The sequence below is a fragment of the Corvus moneduloides genome, chromosome 1 (genome assembly GCF_009650955.1).
Source record: "Corvus moneduloides isolate bCorMon1 chromosome 1, bCorMon1.pri, whole genome shotgun sequence".
Lineage (NCBI taxonomy): Eukaryota > Metazoa > Chordata > Aves > Passeriformes > Corvidae > Corvus > Corvus moneduloides.
Window position 1 is genome coordinate 18818380 of NC_045476.1, and position 6833 is coordinate 18825212.

A 6833-nucleotide genomic window follows, 5' to 3' on the forward strand; every position below is an offset into this window, starting at 1 on the left:
ACCTATTGATCAGCTCCATGACTTTTTTTCCCCACCCAGCCCATGAACAGACAGTGAAGTAGCAAACTGCTTTGATATACAGTAGACTTGAAAACTCCCCAAAAGTTACCTCCATCTAGTAGAGAGATTTTAACAGATTTATTGAATTTCTCGCTCTTACTTAAGCCATTGTGCCAATAAACAGAATACCTTCATGCTTGGTATGAATCTCACATTTCTCCTGAACTGCACTGGAATCCTGAACTTCCACCTGTCTGACATGAAAGGAGCATTTCACAGAATTTACTGTTTAATGGAATTTACTCTACTGGATTCCTTCTTTTTCCTCTTATCCCACAGGAGGTTAAGGCCTCAAGACAGTTGAAAAAGTTCAGCAAGGGATAGCATTATACACACTCTGTGTGCATTGTAGCCCTATATTTAAGAACACATTTAGTTACAATTTATTTCCATGGCCTGCTTTCTTTTTCAGCAGCCTGTGTGAATTCTTTTAGGATGACATTAAATCAGTCAGCTGCACCCCTTGTGTTGGATTCAATATAGAGCAGACCAAAGTACACATAAGCCCAATGCCACTCTGTCTCTTAAGAATTACATGCTTGCTTAAAGTAAATTACGGTGTATTATAATACAAAAACTGTCATGAGTTATTTGTGGCTAAACACCAAAACAAAGTAATATGTGGCAACATCTGATACTCAATTGACTTAAAGGTATTTGCTCCAAGGAATTAGTTACTAACCAAAATTATTGCCATTAACTTGTTCTGTAACAAAACTTTGCAAGAAAGAAAATAAAAGAGAAGGCACTGTATGTGGCCACAAAAAGCCCCATCCTTAAGCTAACACTCAGCTACATGTTGGGCCAGCCCTCTCAGCCTCATTCCCTCCACCTAAACTGAATAAACCTTTTTACTTATAACTTGGTCCTCCCTATCCAGGCTCCAGCTCTGTGTTGATCTGTTCCTGTGCTCAGTGCCACAAGCCGACTCTGCACACCCAGTGTTCCTCATGCACTCCAAACTGCTCTCATTACTTTTCATTTCCCCAATTTTGTTTCCCCAAGCCCTCTGGAGCCATCCTGACCAGAGTCTCTGGATGCTATCACAAGGCAAATAATCTGAGGTGTAAAAGACTCCATTCTGAAAGTGAAAGAAAGTGGACTTTTGAAAAGAATGTGAACCTTTCTAGAATAAATACATTTCAAATATTATTCAAATAACTTGCTTTCATCTCTCTTTTTATTTCTTTAAAGTTTATTGGAAAGAAAGAAGGAAAGAAGTCACCAGGACACACATTCCAGGAGTCTCCTTGGTATAAATCAGGCAACACACGCACTGCACACCAGTAACAATGAAATGACCCCTTAAAATACTGCATTTCTTGCCAAGCATAACTTCTTTGAAGACTTTAAACTTCACCACTGGCCAAAATTTGTGAGTTCAAAGTCCTTCTTTTCCTAGTTCAACTTGGGGCACAGTTCAGAGAAAGGAAAAAAGGGCTAAAGCAATTCATCTCACTTGATGTTTTCAATAGAAAAGTAGGTCCAACAGTTAAGAGAGAGATGCTCTTGGCCTCTAAACATCCAAATGCTCCTTTGGGACTAAAATTATCAGACTCCTGTCATTAGGAATTTGGGCACATCCCTGTCCCAGCAGTTCTGTGGAAACTACTCACACTTGCTGTGCTTGGCCCACTCACTTCCAGACAAGACCCAGACCTGGGTTCCTCAACAAGCCAGAGCACAAACTAGAGGACAGGGGAGCAATGTCAGAACTGGCTCGTGGTGGACCCCATTTGGGTTGTACTGCAACAGTACATCAACACCAGAAATCAGAATCACAGAACTTACAGTTTAATTTAATGATTAACAGAAGGCAAATACCACAGAGTCTTGTTCCTTGAGTCTTCAAGTTTACAACTTTGTTACTGTGGCTCCTGCACACTTGATAGATTGGATACTAATGGGCCACAGGAAACCAAAACAGATGACTAACTTTAGCCAGTAAGTGTAAGCACCAGGGAAAGCAAAAACAGGCTGCTTTTTGCTCCTCCCATGTTATCCAGCTATTCAGAATAAACACAAACACTGAGAAGACTATTCATAATTTGTACTTAAATAGAATCTTCTATTAGTGGGTATCACAGCAGTTTATGGCTGTTAAGTACTTGGTACTAACAGGATAAATGTCTGACATTCATCTGCAGGAAAAAAAAACACATGAAAGAACATGAGACAGTCAAACTGCACAAATGTATTGCACACACCACTGTGGGTGTCACTGAAAATGTGGAAAACCTTTAGAAGGGAAAGTGAAATAGCTGAAATATGAAATCCTTTATGTCATAAGACTTCAGAAAATAGTTCTTCCCATATGTTTTTCCTTCCACTGTTTTCTGTTAGGGGGGAAAAAAAAATCCTCTCTTTCCACAGTCTCCCTCTTCAAGAGAAAATGAGTGTCTGATTCCACTGAGAACAGTTGTGTCATGAAACTGAATTCCAATTATTTGAGGAGAGAAAAATCCCAACTGTTTTTCTATCTCTTCTCTTCAGAGTTGCTTTGGGCAATTATTAGCAAAATAACCACACAAAGTGAAACACTTTTAAAGTATCAAAATAGATCAAACAACCCTGTCACTCTATCCACACTGAGCACACCAAACCTTTACAAATGCAAATGCATCTGTGACTGTATTTAGAAAAAAATAAAATAAAATTACCACTGTACCAAACAACAGAAAATGGTTTTGCACATAAAGTAAGGCTCACAATTGATCTGTACTGGGACAATTATAAGAGATGTGTACCAAGAAAATAGAATTAAAGCCTTACACTGAATGCCTGTTTTGTAGAGCTTCCAGCAGATACCCCTTCACATCAGTCTCCCAGTGCAGTTCACAAAATAAGCTGCTGCCATCTTATGGAAGAGAACTTGAAAAGCACTTAGTGCAAAACCAATACTGCTCTTCCTCCTTTCCTGCATTTCTTCACCTTACTTGGTTTACTCCGTGATAAATGACTTCTTTTTTTTTAAGAATTTCCTTGCCTTGCAAAAATCTGCCTGTTGTGATGAGGTATTCTTTGGGGAAGTAACTTTCACCTCTGATTTTACAATAACTTCCACAACATCCAGGAAGTCAAATGGAGTAGTTTTCCAAGAAATGGAACAAAGCAGCCAGGCTGTTAATCCTGACACTGCCTCAGACAGAGGTTTCTTGTAAGATAAAACAAAAGCCAGCTGGAGCCATTCAGCCACTACAGGAGAGAGTCATCAGTTTTGCCCAGTTTTAAGGCAGTCATTTAGTGTGCTCCATCTCTGGACTTCTCTACATGGCCAGCTTGAACCAGTTTAACAAAATGTGTGACTTTTAAAATGCTAAAATAAATGAAAATAAGCCAGTTTAAGCCTGAAGCCAGCACAGAGGTTCATTTTCTCCATCTGTAAGTCACAAAGAACTGCATTTGCAGAACACCGGAGAGAGTTGCTGAGAGATTTTGCTTTTGTTCTGAAAGGGAAATCCTTCCACAAGTTTCCATGTTATGCTTTATAGGAAGGCAAGTTTTCAGGTAAGGACTGCCTGTGAAAGGAGTGTTCAGCAAGGCCAAGATACTGTGTTTGTGTGAACACAGGACTCCTGCAAGTTCAGCATGCTTATCATGACCTAGGACGCAATATTCGGCTTGAACATCTAAATCATTAGATTCCAAAAATCATAAACATTTTTTGAAGGAGTATGACCAGTACGAGAGGAGCCAAGTGTCCTCCTCATCCCTCTCACAGCAGCTAACACTGACACTCTGCCAGCAAGCCTGAGCTTCTCCAGCCCTTCTGGGGCTTGCACCAAGCCATAAAATACAGTCACTGGTCAAACACTCTTCATTTTATCTGACCTGAGCTCTTCTTTTTCCTCTTCCTCCTCATGAAATAGTTTTCAACTCCCTAGTAACCAAGGAAGATGTTAAAAAAGTCCTACTGGGAATGAACAGCTACAACGCAATATCCTTACATTATTAAGCTATACTGGCTAGATTTGGGTATTATGCAACCAAGGCTCCTACAACGTAACAGCCATAATCCCTATTTCCCCATATGCACCTAAATGAAGTTTATATAGAGCACCAGCGAACTATTACAGGAAAGCTACAACTACCAAACTGGGAGGAAATAAGTGGTTGGGATCAAGGACACTAAGTGGGAACGCAGTCATGTTAGTTCAAGCTGCAGGTTTCTGTGTCCTTGCAAGATTTCACAGAAGTAATTTGTGCCCAAATACTCAAATGGAGTTTGTCACCTAAATGCTTCCCCAACAATCAAGACCCATCTTGCAGTGCCTCTGCAAGCCTCTCTCTGCACACTGCAGAGGACTAATGATTATGGAGAACTCAAGCCTTGGAGAGGGCCAACTGAACGTGCCCAAGATAAGTATCCTCTTTCTCTTGTATCAGCTTGGCAAGTCTTGTTTAGCAGCATTTCTCAGTTATGTCTGAAAAGATCATATAATGTTCACATTGGCCTTTAAATAAAAATTCCAGCACTTTCATGGCCCCTTATTAACTGAGAGATATAAAATTTAAATAAGGAAGGAGGCTGTGGTTTCAAGGGTCCACTTAGTCTCTAATCAGAGCATAAAAGATTGTTTTAAACATATATATATATATATATAACACATTGCCTTTTTTTTTTATGTTTTCTTATACTTTTTAACTTCCCTAACAGATTCCTCCAAACACCTTCATTTAAAAAAGTCTTTCTATAGTGCCCAGTGTTTTCTTTGGCAAATTTGGAGAGCTGTGTTTTGGGATAAAAGTAAATTGCACCATAAGATAAAAACAGATTAGGAGACTTGACAGGACTTGACAGAAATCTGTTGTGCACAGGCAAAGGGAGAGTTTTTCAATAGGTCATTTAAAAGATAAAAGCTTTGGAGGAAAGAGTTCTGCTCAGTAGCAAACTCATCTAACCCTTGCAAAGCCTACAGGAGAGGCTGCAAGGGAGGCAGAAGTTAGCACGAGAACGCACACAAACTCTCACATCTGAAAGTTATTTTACACATTATTAGGTATCACTTTTCATGCAGTGCACACATGCACTTGAGCAATGGCGTAGTCCAGAAGAGAGACCTTTATGTCCATCTGACTTGCAAGCAGTTGAGGGGTGGGGGAGGCAAAAAGGAGCAGATTCTCTCTAACATTAAACGTGCCAACCCAGGTCCATACAGCCCAGCTACCCTCCAAATCAAGCTTAGGATGAAACCTGGATCTCTACCTGCGTCTTATACGAGGAATCCTGGCAGGTAACCCAGTGTGCACGGCAGACAGCAGCCAAGTACCACCCCTTTAGCTCCTGAGGGGAGCAGCTGGAGGAGTAAGATCCCAGTGCACACTGTGGGACAGACCTGCCCCACAGCTTTGAGGCACATGGTGTAGACTCCTTTACAGTACAGCTTAAAATACCGGAGGACAGGAAAGGAAGAAGCTTGCTGTCATACTCCCCGCTAGGAAAGGTTACATCTACTGCTGCTACTGAGAGTACGTTTTTCTCCACCTAATAATTCCTATCTCTCAAAAAGAAAGTTGCTCTAATTCCTTCTACAGTTTATACATCTTCCTATGCTTGTGCAGCTCAGTGACAAGAGAACTTCACCAACAATGCTCTCAGCAGCACTTCAAAGCACAGCCCTGCAGAGGTTAAGCTTCCTAAATTCATAAAGCAATTCAACCATTTTCAAGCCAACATTTTGCTGTATTTCCTTCACCAAATGAACAACAACAAAAAGGCTGGAATACTGAAACAGTTTTGTTCTGTCAGAAAACTAGACAAACCAGGTACAGATTCACTAGCTGAACAGAACTCAGCTCCTGTCATGTATCTCAGTAGTTCATATCCTTTTGTTTCCACCAATACAAAAGGGCACACAGAGCAGGAGGCTCCACCTTTTCCGGGCTAATGACTGACAGTAAAAAAATACATATACACAACTAGCATAGATGACATCTTGCTTCTTTCAGGTATGAAGCTTAAAAATGCGAGTTTCACCATTAAGTCTTTCCTGTTCATTAAGATCTGCCCAACAGCTCTCTCAATTCCCAGCTGCTGAGAGTTCTCCCATCAGTAAGCCTGATGTCTTGTAATCCATGTTCTGAAGCATACCTGTGTTTTGTTTTAATCGCATTAACATACAATTAACAAGTCACATGGGTTTTCAGACTTCTTATAGCTAAAATTTCCAGAAGCACAAAAAGCACAGGTTAACTGAGAACCGCTAGCAGATGGCCTAGCATGACACGACCCCAAGACCTCCTCTCCTGAGAGGTATGCAGTGAGGAACAGCTACTTCAAATCAAACGAATCTCATCTTCCACTCCCCACAGGAGGTAACAGCATTTCTTCCCTCTGTATTCTGACACAATAGCACACCAGGTTTGCTGCAGCAGCGTGCCTGCAGTACCACTCTGTTGCTATTCAGCACACACAGGCACAGTCAGGAACTCAGCTCCTCTGGGAAGCACAACACATCAGTCTCTGTGGCGCAATCGGAGAGCGCGTTCGGCTGTTAACTGAAAGGTTGGTGGTTCGAGCCCACCCAGGGACGGAGGAGATCTCTTTTAAGGGCCAAAAAGAACCTTGTGAAGCCCAGTAAGGGGAAGTGCCAAGTTCTGCCCCAGGGAAGGAACAACCACAGGCACCAGTAGATGCTGTGGCCACCCCACTGGCCAGCAGCTTCACAGAAATGGACCTGTCACAATGGCACTTTGCTGCCTTGTGTTCACTTAGTGTCTGCCAGAAGCCCCAGGTCCATTTCTGGGGAAAGCTCAACTCCGGCTCTTCAGAG

The 6833-nt window shown here is 41.5% G+C and overlaps 1 non-coding gene across 1 annotated transcript; it reads left to right on the top strand.

Annotated features, from left to right (window-relative positions):
* The first annotated feature begins 6519 nt into the window (after positions 1 to 6519).
* Positions 6520 to 6593, top strand: TRNAN-GUU. The gene has a single exon. It is a non-coding gene; the product is annotated as a tRNA-Asn (tRNA).
* Positions 6594 to 6833: the final 240 nt, after the last annotated feature.